We start from the raw sequence: 18416 nt of genomic DNA, 5'->3' as shown, positions 1-18416 counted from the left end.
ATCTATTCCTTTGACTCAGGCTGTGGCTTCTGTTAAAATATGCCTTTTACTGGGATTATATCCATCAAGTACAACTCAGTATAAATGAGGGGAACCAGTGTCCTTTGGAGTTTTCCCAGATCCTTTTTTCCCAAGTCTTTTTGGGTTTGGCTCCAAACCTTCCATCAATTAAAAACTGAAATGTCTTCCCTCCTGGAAGCCCTTAATCATATTTCTCACTTCATTGTTCCCTCTGGAACTTACTGCTACCTTCCGTATTATGTCTGTCTCCAAGAATGGCTATTTTGTTTGCTGTCACATCTCCATTATCTAATCTAGCTAATGATAGTTAGTCAATACATTTTGTTGACTAGAAGATAAATAAATAGATTGATTGTAATAATTTCTATCTATTAAGATTTTCTTCAGAATTTCCAGTTTTTCTGGTAATTTTCTTTCTGATGGCTTTCACAACAGGGACTTTAACTTTTTCATGTAAATAGATCCACCAGTATTTTCATTTATTGTTTCTTTCTTGTCCTTTATTTTGAAAAGGGTTTTTCCACTCAACATCTGGTGTTAACTTCCTCTACTACTTTTATATTTTCACTTAATTTTTTTTAAATGTGCATCCAACTCTAGAATTCATCTTAGTATACAGTGTGTGATAAGTATTTAACTTTATTTCTTCCAAATAACAAATCCTGGTAGACCAGGTTACTACATTCTGATGCTAATAGCAGTTGCCTACAAAATTAGTAATTTTCTTTCCTTATGTGCTACTAATTCATTGGCTCTCTTCAAGTAAAATTCTGGAAAGTACCTCCTGAGAGTAAGGCTCAGTTGTGAAGAATCATCATTCCTACCTCCAAACCTTCTGTATATGATGGGCACCATCAGCATTATTGAAAGGAATTGGCTCAAGGGTTTTGTACAAATACAATTTTTTAATAAATAAAATTTTAAAAGGATTCCCATATCAAGAAAACCACAGACATAGGATCAATTAAAAGAAGTAACCAAATGTTATCAGGAAATCTGAAATTGAACGAGATTGTCTTATATATTCCAGTTTAAGAACAGAAAAGCACCAACAAAATAGCAAGACTTGCTGGGTGCAGTGGCACATGCCTATAATCCTAGGGACTCAGGAGGCTGAGGCAGGAGGATTGAGAGTTCAAAGTCAGCCTCAGCAAAAGCAAGATGCTAAGCAACTCAGTGAGGCCCTTTCTCTAAATAAAATACAAAATAGGGCTGGGGATATAGCTCAGTGATTGAGTGCTCTGAGTTTAATCCCCTCCCTGTAATTTTTAGGCACACAAATTGCCTCTCCCACCCCCACCCCCCCAAAAAATAGGAAAAACTTAAGAACTGGATAAATTAGTCTATAAAGCCAGACTGAACAATGTTCAATTCTTGGTTTTGTCATTCCAACTGTAAAACCTTAGCCAAGTTAATTTAATCTCTCTGAGACATGATTTCCTTATCCATAAATTGAAGATGATAATCTCCCCTACATGAAGATGGGGAAGTTCCAGTTTTAGGGATGGGCTCTCTATTTGTGCTTTCCTACCTTAATAGTCCTTTCTTCCCGGGCCAGGTTACCATAATAAGGCTTCTATCAGATACTGAATATATTAGTCTGAATTATATATTCAGGGACTGGGAACATAACCATAGGGTTGATATGAGACCATTGGATACTGACATGGATTTTGTTCAAACCTCCATTTATTACCTGTTCTCCATGAGCCATCACTTACTAGAGGCATTCTAGTTTTCCAGTATCACTATCAGCTTAGACTTATTATATAACTTTCCTCAAAAAATCTACATTTTCTCCTGTCCCCCATCACAGTTGCCCTGAAATAGAAACCCAGGTCTTTCTGGAGAAGGATGTGCTTGTGGTGGCACAGTAAGTCCTTCCTCAAGGGACCGGGTCTCTACTTCAGTCATAGGCCAGTGGTCTCTGGGTTCATAAAGCACTTGTATCTGGGAATGGGTTGAGAAACCTAACCTTTCCACTGTGAAATATGATGTCATCCTTCTGCTAACCAGCTATTAATTTTTGTTGTTATGCAAATTGAGCACTATCTTAGTTGACTGTTAATCTGCTTCACCTCTCTGGTAACACTAAGATCTATTGTTAACTACCACAGATCCCTGTGGATCAAGGTGCCCTGATTGCTACTCTACTCATACTGCTCAACACAGTAATTATTGCCATTCTTGCCTGTGACAGTTAATTACTGCTTTGCTGTTTTTGACATTCTAAAATTCCTTCCAATTGTGATCATTAGGAACATAATTTAATGGCAGCACAACCTTCTGCCATCTTTGTTCTTTAAGAACAGCCATCTTAAGCTTCTCAAAGATGCCACTCTTCTCTCACTTGTCCATTCACTCTTACCTTTGGGAAAGGAAGGTTTCCTGGGCTTTATATAAACTGTGAAGATTGCCAGGTGGAATATTCTTAGGTCTCCCATAGTCAAACTACCTAGCACTTCCACCTCTCTGAGCCTTCTGATCCCTTCCTCAATATTGTACTGCAGAAGCAGAGTCATCATCTCACTGACTACAGGCCATCATGATGACCAAGCTTCAAAGCAACATCCCAGCAGACTATAAAGACCAATTCCTGGTCAATCCCTGAAACATTGAATCCTATGAGAGGCCCATGTCAATGAATCTTGTCCTTCCTTATAGTCTACCTTCCTAGTCTTGCATTTTTACAATCCACCCTCATAAAATCTTCCCTGATTCTTTGTGGAAACTATTATCTAGCTTCTGTAATTTTTAGGCACCCACATTGCCTTCTCCTGGAATAAGAATCATATTTATTGTTCAGACTATGCTTGTGTTATCAGCTCAACAATAGGGAGGAGCTAAGCCTAGAGGCAATGGGTAACAGCGAAGCAGAACTGGAGGGGAACAAAATCATCTCTCTAGGCATAAGCTTGAGGAGAAGTTATACAGTGTCCAGGCAAGTTCTTCTCTAGCAAGAAGGTAGAGAATTCTACTTCTATTAACCTACAGGATTCAGGAGAATGGGAAAGTGATTTCCAAGATTCTCTTGTCTTGTCCCCCCAACTATCCCACTCCAGGTCTCAGGACGTTTTTCTTTCCCTGTCAGGTCTTCACCTTTGATACAAAAGACCTCTCAAGGTTGTACATTTAAGTTCCTTTGTGGGGCTTCTACTGTTTCTGTTTTCCTGTCTTGTTTGGAGTTCAGGATGGGTCAGTTTCATTGCCAAGGATGTGACTTTTGACTGTCAAATTACCCAACTTTCAGCACAGTAGGTCTTGAAGCATTAAGGAGATAGAAATTTCTTTAAATTCTGCTACAGAGGTGCTCTGAATTTGTGTGTCTTAAATTGAGGGTTGGATGCTCTGAGATTATAATTGTCTTTTTGTGACATTTCCAATGCTGTTAGAAAGGCTTGCCTACTCCTCAGTCCATGAAATTATCATTGCCCCAAACTTCAAGCAAAGCTACCACATTACCTAAAGTTTCGCTTTTCACCTTTCCAACATCCTAATTAACCATCAGCAAGACCATTAGAAATGGTGATGAATCTAGTGGATGATTATCACTGCCCATTCACCATCTAAAATGAGGCAATGTCATTAAACTGATAAGCAATGCCATCTTGAGGATCTGCATTCTAGGACCATGGCTAGTATCGATAGTCTTAGCTTGAGTTTTCCAGGAAGCAGGGTATTAGGCAAAACTTATAAGCTATCACCTTACTAAGGAACACAATCCCAGTAAAACAAGAATAATGACAAGAGTGAGGCAGGGAAGAAAGAAAAGCTAGTGTAAGTATGTTACCAAGCTGACCTCCACATGGTATCAGGTAAAAAGAGATTACTTGATATCGCAGGACCATTGTAAAGAGGTTAAATGAACTTCATCTCAGGACAGTACGCATAGAGCTTGGGAGAAAAAATGCTGACTCTTATCTCCCCGATGATCAATGTTAATACCTCAGGAATGAATTAGCCTGCACTTCTGAGTTTTGCGTGTGTAGAGATCAAATGGATATCATGTCTGATGCCCAGAGTTAACAGGGATGCCCCAGGGCAAGAACAGAGAGGTATTATTGAGTTGTATCCATAAAAGGCCAGATAAGCCTGCACCTTGGCACCAATGGAACAGAACATATGACTGAGGGTTCTAGACAGATAAGACCTGGGCCATCTGAGGTGACACCAAACAAATCCATTCAAAGTGTTATGAGTAGGGTGGTATGCATCCATCATCCATGACAAGGGCAGAGCCAATTGAATGCTATCAGGGATGCCAGTGGAGAATGGCCTGTGGTCAATTGTTCTTTACAGAAACCAGAAGTCTGTGCTTGTAAAGGATAAGGGAAGGTAAATAAATATAGGCAGAGTTTTGCCACAGGCAATAAAAGCCTTATTCCTTTCTACTCTTAAGTCTCTGGAATGCCTTGTTGACCATGGTACTGTTGAGAAATATTTCTTTAAAGAAAAAGTATTGAACTGAAGGGACAAGTTACTGAATTTTGTGAAAATTATGGATAGTTTGTTTGTAGGCTAATTCTGCCCTAACTCTGAATTCTCTGCTAAAATTTCTTTTATAGAGATCAAATCTTAGCCTTTTAGTCTTTTCCCAGAACATATTTTGTTCTGATAATCACTGGGTCAGAGAAATACTGTGCAGATCAAGTAAAACATCTCAAATTAGAATGTGATAAAACCAAATTTTTATCAAAAGTGAAGAGTACAGGACAAAGTGTCACAGAGAAAGAACTTTTGCAAGGATACTACTAAGACAGAAGCAATCATATTTGGACCCTCATGTGCCCCTATCATTGTTTATTTTTCCATGATACTTCAGACTAGAATCACCCTTCAACTGTCTATTTTTCATTCTTGATATTTCCTTTGCATTTCTGTTTGTATCTACTGCTCAGGAATTCCATCAGGCTTTTACTCTCAGAATAAGCCTGATTCCTAGACTGACATTTAAAAACATTTATGACCTATGTCAAACCCCTGGCCCTTCCATACCATTCTGCATCTGGGCCCATACACATACAGATCTGTATGGCCAAGTATGCAATATTTCAGTTTGCTGATCCACAGATGCCAGAGCTCTCCATGTCCAGACAGAATGGCCAAATCCTGCAGACATGTACCTCCCCGTCACCTGACCTCCTTCTATAAACTCTTGGCTATAAAGTATAGTTCAGTTCTCATAGAATTAGGACTTAATCAACTAGACAAAGCTATTTTTTCAGAATTCTGTTCATAGTACATATACATGCAGACTCTTGTTTTATTGATTGATTTCATTTAAAACACTTTGGTTATAAGTGATCAAATACCCAATAAAAGATTGTTTAAGAAAAACATTTTAACTAATGTATCTGAAAGTTATGAGGGTAGATTCAGCTTCTCAGACACAAACTCATTTTTGGTCCTGGTCTCTTCTCTATTATTCAGCTCAGTTCTATTCTTTTTTAATTTTTATTAATTTTTTTCAATTTTTATATGACAGCAGAATGTATTACAATTCATATTACACAAATAGAGCACAAATTTTTTTATATCTCTGGTTGTATACAAAGTATATTCACACCAATTTGTGTCTTCATACATGTACTTTGGATAATGATGCCCATTACCTTTCACCATCATTTCTAACCCCACACCCCTCCCATCCCCACCCAACCCTCTGCTGTATCTAGAGTTCATCTATTCCTCCCATGCTCCCCCTCCCTATCCCACTATGAATCAGCCTTCTTATATCAGAGAAAACATCCAGCATTTGGCTTTTTAGGGATTGGCTAACTTCAATTAGCATTATTTTCTCTAACTCCATCCATTTACCTGCAAATGCCATGATTTTATTCTATTTTAATGCTGAATAATATTTCATTGTGTGTGTGTGTGTGTGTGTGTGTGTATATATATATATATATAATCACAGTTTCTTTATTCATTCATTTATTCATGGGCATCCAGGTTGGTTCCACAGTTTAGCTATTGTGAATTGTGCTGCCATAAACAATGATGTGGCTGTGTCCCTGTAGTATGCTGTTAATTCCTTTGGATATAGATTGAGGAGAGGGATAGGTGGGTCAAATGGTGGTTCTATTCCCAATTTTCCAAGGAATCTCTATACAGCTTTCCATATTGGCTGCACCAATTTGCAGTTCCACCAGCAGTGCATGAGTATACATTTCCCCACACATTTTCACCAACAATTATTGTTGTTTGTCTTCATGATAGCTGCCATTCTAACTGGAGTAAGATGAAATCCTAAAGTAGTTTTGATTTTCATTTCTCTAATTGCTAGAGATGTTGAACATTTTTTCATATATTTGATGACTGATAGTGTATTGTCTTCTGAGAAGTGTCTGTTCAGGTCCTTGGCCCATTTATTGATTGGATTATTTGGTTTTTGGGGTGCTTAGCTTATTGTGTTCTTTATATACCCTAGAGATTAGTACTCTATCTGATATGTTGAGGATAAAAATTTGCTCCCAAGATGTAGGCTCTCTATTCACCTCACAGATTGTTTCTTTTGCTGAGGAGAAACTTTTTAGTTTGAATCCATCCCATTTATTGATTCTTGACTTTAATTCTTGTGCTATGGGAGTCTTATTAAAGAAGTAGGGGCCTAATCTGACATGATGGAGATTAGGGCCTACTTTTTCTTCTATTAGATGCAGAGTCTCTGATTTAATTCCTAGGGCCTTCATCCACTTTGAGTTGAGTTTTGTGCATGGTGAGAGATGGGGGTTTAATTTCATTTTTGTTGCATATGGATTTCCAGTTTTCCCATCATCATTTGTTGAAGAGGGTGTCTTATCTCCAATGCATATTATTGGGACCTTTGTCTAATATAAGATAATTGTAATTTTGTGGGTTAGTCTCTGTGTCCTCTATTCATTACCAGTCTGTTTTGGTGCCAATACCATGCTGTTTTTGTTACTATTGCTCTGTAGTATAGCTTAAGGTCTGCCACCTGTTTCACTCTTTGTGCTAAGGACTGTTTAACTATTCTGGGTCTCTTATTTTTACAGATGAATTTCATGATTGCTTTTTCTATTTTTATGAGGAATGCCATTGGGATTTTGATCAGAATTGCATTAAATCTGTATAGTGCTTTTGGTAGTATGGTCATTTTGGTAATATTCTGCCTATCCAAGAGCAAGGTAGATCTTTCTATCTTCTAAGATCTTCTTTTATTTCTTTCTTTGGGGTTCTGTAGTTTTCATTATATAGATATTTCACCTCTTTTGTTAAGTTGATTCCCAAATATTTTATTTTAAGGCTATTGTAAATAAGATAGTTTTCCATTCTGAGGATTTGTCTGATATACAGAAATGCATTTGATTAATGTGTGTTGATTTTATATCCTGCTACATTGCTGAATTCATTTACTAATTATAGAAGTTTTCTGGTGGAACTTTTTGGGTCTTCTAGGTATAGAATTATATCATCAGCAGATAGTACCAATTTGAGTTCTTCTTTTCCTATGTGTATCCTTTTAATTTCTTTCATCTGTCTAATTGCTCTGGCCAGTGTTTTGAGAACTGTTAAATAGAAGTGGTGAAAGAGGGCATCCCTGTCTTGTATCACTTTTTAGAGGGAATGCCTTCAATTTTTCTCCATTTAGAATGATATTGACCTGGGGCTTAGCAAAGATAGCCTTTAAGATGCTGAGATATGTTCCTGTTATCCCTAGTTTTTCTACTGTTTTGAACATAAAGGGATGCTGTATTTTGTCAAATGATTTTTCTGCTTCTATTGAGATGATCACATGATTGTTATCTTTAAGTCTATTGATGTGATGAATTACATTTATTGATTTACATATGTTGAAGCAACCTTGCATCCCTGGGATGAATCCCACTTGATCGTGGTGCACAATTTTTTTGATTTGTTTTTGTATTCAATTTGCCAGAATTTTATTGAGGATGTTTTGCATCTATATTCATTAAAGATATTGGTCTGAAGTTTTCTTTTTTTGATGTGTCTTTGCCTGGTTTTGGAATCAGGGTGATACTGGCTTCATAGAATGAGTTTGGAAGTGCTGCCTCTTTTTCTATTTCCTGAAGATTATTGGTATTAGTTCTTCTTTTAAGGTCTTGTAGAACTCAGTTGTGTATCCATCTGGACCTAGGCTTTTCTTGGTTGGTAGACTTTTTTTTAAGCTCTCAATGTTATTTTGAAAGAAAATGGCTTAATGAAAACTGTTAAAACTAAAAGAGGAAAAAATACTATCATTCAATATCCACATGCATCCTTAGTATTTACAAGAAACTTTCATATATTTTTTGATCCTCAATGGCCACCTGTGATGTTTTAGTTACTCACACTAATGAGATGTTTTCCCTATTACACTGAAGAATGCCAAGAAAAGTCTGCCTAATTTCCATGTATTCAAAGAATAAATAAGTTTTAAAAAAAAACTTTTCATATTGTTAACTTAGTTTTAGAATTTGTATTGGAAAAATTTCTTATTCTCAAAGTCCAAAAGACCTCATAGAGAGGATAAGAAATTTCTGAAGTCAATCTTTGAATTTTGGGGGGATTCATTCTGACTTAAGCAACATTTTTAGTTGAGAGAAGTGTTTCTTTCCTTTTTTCACAATCTTTGAGGAACAAAGGGGTGTTGATCCTCCAGATATAGGTGTTCTGACAATCAATGCTGGGATCTTGCCTTTGGAGCCAGGTACATTAGGGGGGAAGCTTGCAGAACTTGGAGACTGTCTCTCTGGTCTCTTGGGGCTGAATTTGCTGGTAGGAGTGGTATGACTGCTCTTCAAAAAGCTTCTGCTTTTACCAAGATGTTTAACCGTTCTGTTGCATGTTTTACAAGTAATAAAAATACACTTTTGGAGTCTTTATACTTTTTGACTATTTTTGCTTCTTTAAAACTGAGTGTATTATTTCTTGCTTCTCGATTAAGAAGTTTCTGTATTCTGCATGTCAATTTGGCCTTGTGTTTGAGATGCACTCTAGAGTCATCCAGAACCAACAGCTGGAAACAGTATGGACACAGTTCTTCAAAAGTGCTCTTGTCATCGTGTGACAAACTATAGGCCCAGAGGAGATAGCGGGCCTGGCCCGGGCAGCTCTCGACTAGGCTTCGCACCACAGCCTCCAAATAGTGCTTCTGCCTCATCTTCACTACCACTCCCTTGCTGCCGAGACCAAGCGAAAAAAGAACTGGTTGGCAGACTTTTTTTGTTTTAAAAAGATAGACTTTATTCAAAGAGAGAGAGAGAGAGAGAGAGAGAGAGAGAGAGAGAGAGAGAGAGAATTTTTCAATATTTATTTTTTAGTTCTCAGCGGACACAACATCTTTATTTCATTTTTATGTAGTGCTGAGGATGGAACCCAGCGCCCCGCGCATGCCAGGCAGCATGCTACCAGTTGAGTCACATCCCCAGCCCTGGTTGGCAGACTTTTGATGGCATCTTCTATTTTGTAGCTTGAAATCGATCTGTTTAAATTGTGTATATATCATCCTGATTCAATTTGGGCAAATCATATGACTCTAGAAATTTGTCAATGCCTTTGATATTTTCTATTTTATTGGAGTACAAGTTTTCAAATAATTTCTAATTATCTTCTGTATTTCTGTAGTGTCTGTTTTGATATTTCCTTTTTTATCCCATATGTTAGTAATGTGAGTTTTCTCTTTCCTTCTCTTCATTAGCATGGCTAAGGGTTTGTCAATTTTATTTATTTTTTCAAAGAATCAACTTTTTGTACTGTCAATTTTTTTTGTTTCTTTTGTTTCAATTGTATTGATTCCAGCTCTGACTTTAATTATTTCTTGCCTTCTACTGCTTTTGATGTAGATTTGTTCTTCTTTTTCTAGGGCTTTGAGATGTAATGTTAAGTCATTTATTTGTTGACTTTTTCTTCTTTTAAGGAATGAACTCCATCCAATGAACTGTCCTCTTCCAACTGCCTTCATAGTGTCCCAGAGACTTTGATATGTTGTATCTGTGTTCTCATTCACCTCTAATAATTTTTAATCACCTCCTTGATGTCTTCTGTGACCCATTGTTCATTCTCAGGAGCATATTGTTTAGTCTCCAAGTGATGGAGAAATTTTTATTTTTTATTTTGTCGTTGATTTCCAATTTCATTCCATTAGGATCTGATAAAATGCATGTTAGTATCTCTACTTTTTTTTATTTGCTTACAGTTGCTTTGTGGCATAATATATGGTCTGTTTTAGAGAAGAATCCATGTACTGCTGAGAAGAAAGTGAATTTGCTCATTGAAGGATGAAATATTCTATATGTGTCAGTTAAGTCTAAGCTATTGATTATATTATTGAGTTCTATACTTTCTTTGTTCAGCTTTTGTTTGGAAGATCTATCCAGTGATGAAAGAGGTATGTTAAATCACCCAGAATTATTGTGTTCTTGTCTATTTAACTCTTCAACTTGAGAAGAGTTTGCTTGATGAACATAGACACTCAATTATTTGGGGCATATATATTTATAATTGTTAAGTCTTGTTGGTGTATGATTTCCTTGAACAGTATGTAGTGTCCTTCTTTATACCTTTTGATTAACTTTAGCTTAAAGTCTACTTTATTTGATATGAGGATGGAAACCCTTGTTTGCTTCCACAGTCTATGTGAGTGGTATGATTTTTCCCAACCCTTCACCTTCAGTCTGTCAGTCTGTGGATGTCTTCCTATGAGATGAGTCTCTTGGAGGCAGCATATTTTTGGATCTTTTTTGTTTTAGTTTTAGTTAAGTTTTGTTTTGTTTTTGATCCAATCTGCCAATCTATGTCTTTTGATTAGTGAGTTTGGGCATTAACATTCAAGGTTATTATTGAGACATGATTTTTATTCCCAGTCATTTTTGCTTATTTTTGATATTTAACATGACTTGGTTTCTCCTCTGATTAGATTTTCTTTTAGTGTAATACCTCCCTCTGCTGAGTTTCACCATTGCTTTTTAGTTCCTCTTCATGGAATATTTTTCTGAGGATGTTCTGTAGTATAGGCTTTCTAGTTGTAAATTCTTTTAACTTTTGTTTATTATGGAAGATTTTTATTTCATCATCAAATCTAAAACTTGGTTTTGCTGGATATAAGATTCTTGGTTGGCATTCATTTTCTTTCAGAGCTTGGCATATGTTGTTCCATGATCTCCTGGCTTTGAATGCCGGGTTGAAAAATCTGCTGAGATACGAATTGGTCTCCCCCTATATCTGATTTCTCTTTCTTGTGGCTTTTAAGATTCTATCCTTATTCTGTATGCTAGCATTTTAATTATAATGTGACTTGGTGTAGATCTGTTGTAATTTTGTACATTTGATGTCCTGTAAGCCTCTTGTATTTGGTTTTCCAATTCGTTCTTTATGCTTGGGAAATTTTCTGATATTATCTCATTGAAGAGATTGTGCATTCCTTAGGTTTAAAACTCTGTGCCTTCCTCTATCCCAATAACTCTTATATTTGGTCTTTTGATGCTGTCCATAATTCTTGGATGTTCTGTTCATGGTTTCTTATTTTCTTCACTGTGTGATCAATTTTATTTTCCAGTTTGTATACTTTGTCTTCATTATCTGATGTTCTTTCTTCCAAGTGATCTAGTTCGATGGTTATGCTTTCTATTGAGTTTTTATTTGGTTTATTGTTTCCTTCAATTAAAAGATTTCTGACTGGTTTTTTTTTTCAGAGTCTCTATCTCTTTCTTGAAGTAATCTTTTGCATCCTGTATTTGCTTTCTTATCACTTTGTTGGAATGATCAATTTTTGCCTGTTTTTGCTCCTTTAGGTCATTCTTTAATTCACAGATCATTTTAATTATGAACCTTCTGAACTCCTTCTCTGACATTTCATCAACTTTGCTGTCCATGTGTTCTGTTAATTGTAGTGTCCTGGTTTGTTTGGGGCACTTTTCTCCCTTGTTTTTTCGTGTTGTCTATGTGTCTTCCTTTCTTGCAGTGTGGTTCTGAGATATTACAGTTTCTACCCTATATTCTTGTAGTACCCATGCAGATTGTCTGTACCTCACCTTGGTGTTGGGCTTCCAGACCCTGCTGGTGTCCCTCATTGTATGCTACTGGAAGTAAGGTGGTGATGGCAATAGCAGAGGTAACTCGAGATAATAGTGGAGGTGCCCCAAGATGGATGCAATATCTTACAGAGTTGGGGCTGAAAAGGTGGTCTTTACACTGTCTTTGGGATGCCTGCTCTGAGATGTAGCTGCTTCTAGGCCCTGTCTGTTGTTGAAAAGGTAGGGGCTACTGCATGGGGAAGGCTATGCCAAGGACTGCAATGTCCCAAGATGGCTGTAAGTTAGGCTTGGGCTCCCAGATGAGGGAAGCAGGCGGGGAGGTGGGCAAACTTGGACCTACCCTGGGCCTGGGTCCTGAGAAAGTTGATGAGGGCAAATCTGATCCAGGCCTGACCTCCCGATGTAGTCTGTTGGTCAGAAGTGTTGATCCTGTGCCACATGCTGGGCTCCAGCTGATGTCTGCTGATAGCAGGATGGACCCGGGCCAACTGTGAGCCTGGGTCCCGTGCAGGTCCGAGTGGACAGATCCAGGCCAGTCCTGTCCTCCCACAGTAGTCTGCTGGCTAGAAGAAGTGGTCCTTTGCCAGAGGGTAGGCTCCACAAGGTGTCTGCCTATGGCAGGATGGAGCCGGGCCTACTGTCTCAGTTCTATTCTTCAGTAGACTTTTCTCTCCCGGCAGTGATGTGCTTTTCAAAAGATCTAGATTTATGATCTTTATCTCAGTGTTCACTTGTGTTTTGCCATAGTCTGAACAAAAGTTTTAAACTTGTCTCTCATTTGATCAGATACTTAACCAAGTCTTTCCCCTGAGGATAGGGAGATAAGATGCTCTGACTGGCTGAGACTGAGCCACATGCCAAGGACAGTATCAAGACCAAACAAGCCACAAAATTTCAAGAAGTAAAATATGATTCCCAGAATAAACTCTTGAATTGTTACAATCAGAATAACAACAGTAGTTCAATCCCTGGTACACACCCCCACCCCACCACCAATAAAAGTGCAACTATCCACTGGATAGAACAAATGAGAGATATCTACCATTCTTGTCTGATTGATCTACTTCTTCCCAATGATATGGCTTCAATAGGTCCAATTCTTTTTTTAAAAAAAAATTTTATTGTTGGTTATTCAAAACATTACATAGTTCTTGATATATCATATTTCACACTTTGATTCAAGTGGGTTACGAACTCCCATTTTTACCCCGTATACAGATTGCAGAATCACATAGGTTACGTATCCACTGATTTACCTATTGCCATACTAGTGTCTGTTGTATTCTGCTGCCTTTCCTATCCTCTACTATCCCCCCTCCCCTCCCCTCCCCTCCCCTCTTCTCTCTCTACCCCATCTACTGTAATTCATTTCTCCCCCTTGTTTTTTTTCCCTTTCCCCTCACTTCATCTCGTATGTAATTTTGTAAAACCCTGAGGGTCTCCTTCCATTTCCATGCAATTTCCCTTCTCTCTCCCTTTCCCTCCCACCTCTCATCCCTGTTTAATGTTAATCTTCTTCTCATGCTCTTCATCCCTACTCTGTTCTTAGTTACTCTCCTTATATCAAAGAAGACATTTGGCATTTGTTTTTTAGGGATTGGCTAGCTTCACTTAGCATAATCTGCTCTAATGCCATCCATTTCCCTGCAAATTCTATGATTTTGTCATTTTTTAATGCAGAGTAATAATCCATTGTGTATAAATGCCACATTTTTTTATCCATTCATCTATTGAAGGGCATCTAGGTTGGTTCCACAGTCTTGCTATTGTGAATTGTGCTGCTTTGAACATCTATGTAGCAGTGTCCCTGTAGTATTCTCTCTTTATGTCTTTAGGGAATAGACCGAGAAGGGGAATAGCTAGGTCAAATGGTGGTTCCATTCCCAGCTTTCCAAGAAATCTCCATACTGCTTTCCAAATTGGCCGCACCAATTTGCAATCCCACCAGCAATGTACAAGTGTACCCTTTTCCCCACATCCTCGCCAGCACTTGTTGTTGTTTGACTTCATAATGGCTGCCAATCTAACTGGAGTGAGATGGTATCTTAGGGTGGTTTTGATTTGCATTTCTCTGACTGCTAGAGATGGTGAGCATTTTTTTCATGTACTTGTTGATTGATTGTATGTCCTCCTCTGAGAAGTGTCTGTTCAGGTCCTTGGCCCATTTGTTGATTGGTTTATTTGTTTTCTTATTGTTTAATTTTTTGAGTTCTTTGTATACTCTGGATATTAGGGCTCTATCTGAAGTGTGAGGAGTAAATATTTGTTCCCAGGATGTAGGCTCCCTATTTACCTCTCTTATTGTTTCTTTTGCTGAGAAAAAACTTTTTAGTTTGAGTAAGTCCCATTTGTTGATTCTAGTTATTAACTTTTGTGCTATGGGTGTCCTATTGAGGAATTTGGAGCCCGACTCCACAGTATGTAGATCGTAGCCAACTTTTTCTTCTATCAGATGGCGTGTCTCTGATTTGATATCAAGCTCCTTGATCCATTTTGAGTTAACTTTGGTGCATGGCGAGAGAAAGGGATTCAGTTTCATTTTGTTGCATATGGATTTCCAGTTTTCCCAGCACCATTTGTTGAAGATGCTATCCTTCCTCCATTGCATGCTTTTAGCCCCTTTATCAAATATAAGATAGTTGTAATATTGTGGATTGGTTTCTGTGTCCTCTATTCTGTACCATTGGTCCACCCGCATTTTTTGGTACCAGTACCATGCTGTTTTTGTTACTATTGCTCTGTAGTATAGTTTGAAGTCTGGTATTGCTACACCACCTGATTCACACTTCCTGCTTAGAGTTGTTTTTGCTATTCTGGGTCTTTTATTTTTCCATATGAATTTCATGATTGCTTTCTCTATTTCTACAAGAAATGCCGTTGGGATTTTGATTGGCATTGCATTAAACCTATAGAGAACTTTTGGTAATATCGTCATTTTGATGATGTTAGTTCTGCCTATCCATGAACAGGGTATATTTTTCCATCTTCTAAGATCTTCTTCTATTTCTCTCTTTAGGGTTCTGTAGTTTTCATTGTATAAGTCTTTCACCTCTTTTGTTAGGTTGATTCCCAAGTATTTTGTTTTTTTTTTTGAGGATATTGTGAATGGAGTGGTTGTCCTCATTTCCATTTCAGAGGATTTGTCGCTGATATACAGGAATGCCTTTGATTTATGTGTGTCGATTTTATATCCTGCCACTTTGCTGAATTCGTTTATTAGCTCTAATAGTTTCTTTGTAGACCCTTTTGGGTCTGCTAGGTATAGAATCATGTCAACTGCAAATAGTGATAATTTAAGTTCTTCTTTTCCTATTTTTATGCCTTTAATTTCTTTCGTCTGTCTAATTGCTCTGGCCAGTGTTTCGAGAACTATGTTGAACAGAAGTGGTAAGAGAGGGCATCAGTGTCTTGTTCCAGATTTTAGAGGGAATGCCTTCAATTTTTCTCCGTTCAGAATGATGCTAGCCTGAGGCTTAGCATAGATAGCTTTTACAATATTGAGGTATGTTCCTGTTATCCCTAGTTTTTCTAGAGTTTTGAACATAAAGGGATGCTGTACTTTGTTGAATGCTTTTCCTGCATCTATCGAGATGATCATTTGGTTCTTATCTTTAAGTCTATTGATGTGGTGAATAACATTTATTGATTTCCGTATATTGAACCAGCCTTGCATCCCAGGGATGAATCCTATTTGATCATGGTGCACAATTTTTTTGATATGTTTTTGTATCCGATTCGCCAGAATTTTATTGAGGATTTTTACATCTAGATTCATTAGAGATATTGGTCTGTAGTTTTATTTCTTTGAAGTGTCTTTGTCTGGTTTAGGAATCAGGGTGATGTTGGCCTCGTAGAATGAATTTGGAAGTTCTCCCTCTTTTTCTATTTCCTGGAATAGCTTGAAAAATATTGGTATTAGTTCTTCTTTAAAGGTTTTGTAAAACTCTGCTGTATACCCACCTGGTCCTGGGCTTCTCTTAGTTGGTAGTCTTTTGATGGTTTCTTCTATTTCCTCAATTAATATTGGTCTGTTTATGTTGTCTATATCCTTCTGACTCAATCTGGGTAGATTTTTGAGTTTAAGCCATTAACATTTAGGATTATTATTGAGATATGGGTTGTTCTTCCAGCCATATTTGTTTATTTATGTTACTTAACATGGTTTGTTTTTCCTCTTTGATTATTTTTTGCCTTTACTGTCCTACCTCCCACTGCTGGTTTTCATTGTTATTTTCCATTTCCTCTTCCTGTAATGTTTTGCCAAGGATGTTTTGAAGAGATGGTTTTCTAGCTGCAAATTCTTTTAGCTTTTGTTTATCGTGGAAGGTTTTAATTTCATCTTCCATCCTGAAGCTTAATTTCGCTGGATACACAATTCTTGGTTGGAACCCATTTTCTTTCAGCATTTGAAATATGTTGTTCCAGGATCTTCTAGCTTTCAGAGTCTGTGTTGAAAGATCAGCTGTTATCCTGATTGGTTTACCCCTAAATGTAATCTGCTTCCTTTCTCTTGAAGCTTTGAAAATTCTCTCCTTATTCTGTATGTTGGGCATCTTCATTATAATGTGTCTAGGTGTGGGTCTCTTATTATTTTGCACATTTGGCATCCTGTAGGCTTCTAGGATTTGGGATTCTGTCTTATTCTTCAAGTCTGGGAAGTTTTCTCGTATTATTTCGTTGAACAGATTGCTCATTCCTTTGGTTTGGACATCTACACCTTCCTGTATCCCAATGACTCTTAAGTTTGGTCTCTTTATGTTATCCCATATTTCTTGGATGTTCTGCTCATGGTTTCTTAAGAGTCTCACTGAGCTGTCTATGTTCTTTTCAAGTTGAAATACTTTGTCTTCATTGTCTGATGTTCTATCTTCTAAGTGTTCTACTCTGCTGGTAGTATTCTCATTTGAGTTTTTAAGTTGGTTTATTGCTTCCTGCATTTCTAGGATTTCTGTTTGTTTGTTTTTTTATAACCTCTATCTCCCTGTTTAGTTGATCTTTTGCTTCTTGGATTTGTTTATGTAATTCATTGTCGAAGTGATCTTTCATTGTCCTATTTTTGCTGTCTAATGTCTTCCTTGAGACTCCAGATCATCTGAAGCATGTAAATCCTGAATTCTTTATCTGACATTCCATCTGCTGCAGCTGTTACCTCTTCTAAAGTTGAGTTGACCTGCATTGCTTGTGGTCCTTTCTTTCCTTGTCTTTTCATACTGCTTGCGTTTCTTTCTGCTAGGTGAAACTGTTGTGGTATTGAATTTTCCCCCTATATATTTATATTGCTCTTGTATATTTGCAAAGTCTTCCTTGCAGTGGTGGGCATTGGCTGTGCTCCTCCTCCAATTGGGGTGATCTGTCTATCACACCAGCGGGCCGCTGGGCCCCTTCTCCAGGTCGCGTGGTCTGCCTACCTTGCGGGCAACGGCTGGGCCCCTCCTCCAATAGGGGTGATCTGTCTACCACACTGGCGGGCCGCTGGGTCTGTTCTCCAAGTTGCAGGCTTGCCTACCTTGCAGGCGCGTGCGGCGGCTGTGCCCCTGCTACAATTGGGGTGATCTTTCAACTAGGCCGGCAGGCCGCTGTGCCCCTTCTCTGGGACTCACGGTTTGCCTACCTTGCAGGCGGCAGCTGGGCCCTTCCTCCAATTGGGGTGATGTGTCTACCACGCTGGCGGACCGCTGGGCCTGTTGTCCCAGTAGGTCGCAGGTCTGCCTACCTTGCAGGCCCGGGCGGCCATTCTGTCCCTCCTCCAGTTGGGATCGTGTGTCTACCACACCAGTGGGCCGCTGGGCCTGTTCTGATCGGTCACAGGTCTGCCTACCTTGCAGGCACGGGCGGCGGCTCTGCTCTGCCCCTACTCCAATTGGGGTGACGTGTCTACCCTGCCGGCGCGCCGCTGGGCCTGTTCTGGGCGCGGGCTGTGGCTCTTCTCTCATTAGGTCCAATTCTTAAGCCAACCAAAGGAGAATTCTCCACAAATTCTTTAACAGAATTATAGATTTTACCACCTTACTTCTTCCAAAAGAGGCACTATCTGAAGTTGGTTTCTTTTAAAGGATTGTGCACCCTTTTCCCTCATCTTCTATACAACAAACAAACAAACAAAACAATCAAACAAAACCCCTATAGTTTTGCAACTTTAAAAAAATATATATGTGTGTGTGTGTGTGTGTATATATATATATATATATATATATATATATATATATATATATCCATAGTACATGGAAAGCATAATCCACATTACTTTTCTGGTTTAAACTAGTAAAACCAGAGTTATAATGACTAAACATCTTCACACAAATATGACTTTCTACAGTGGTATGCCTGCATGCTGTTGCAGAAAATTGTATCAAATCAAAATCACAGTGAGATACCACCTCACACCTTTAGGATGGCTAA

At 38.2% G+C, this 18416-nt stretch overlaps 1 pseudogene; it reads right to left on the bottom strand.

The window, feature by feature from the left end:
* Nucleotides 1-8500: 8500 nt before the first annotated feature.
* On the bottom strand, nucleotides 8501-9152 carry LOC124102932 (UPF0711 protein C18orf21 homolog; annotated as a pseudogene).
* Nucleotides 9153-18416: the final 9264 nt, after the last annotated feature.

This window comes from Marmota monax, unplaced genomic scaffold, assembly GCF_021218885.2.
Source record: "Marmota monax isolate L192 unplaced genomic scaffold, Marmota_monax_Labrador192_F-V1.1 WCK01_AAM20220418_F8-fsc00059, whole genome shotgun sequence".
Taxonomy (NCBI): Eukaryota; Metazoa; Chordata; class Mammalia; order Rodentia; family Sciuridae; genus Marmota; species Marmota monax.
Note: the sequence above shows the minus strand (reverse complement) of the source record. Positions and strands in the feature narration are given on the sequence as shown.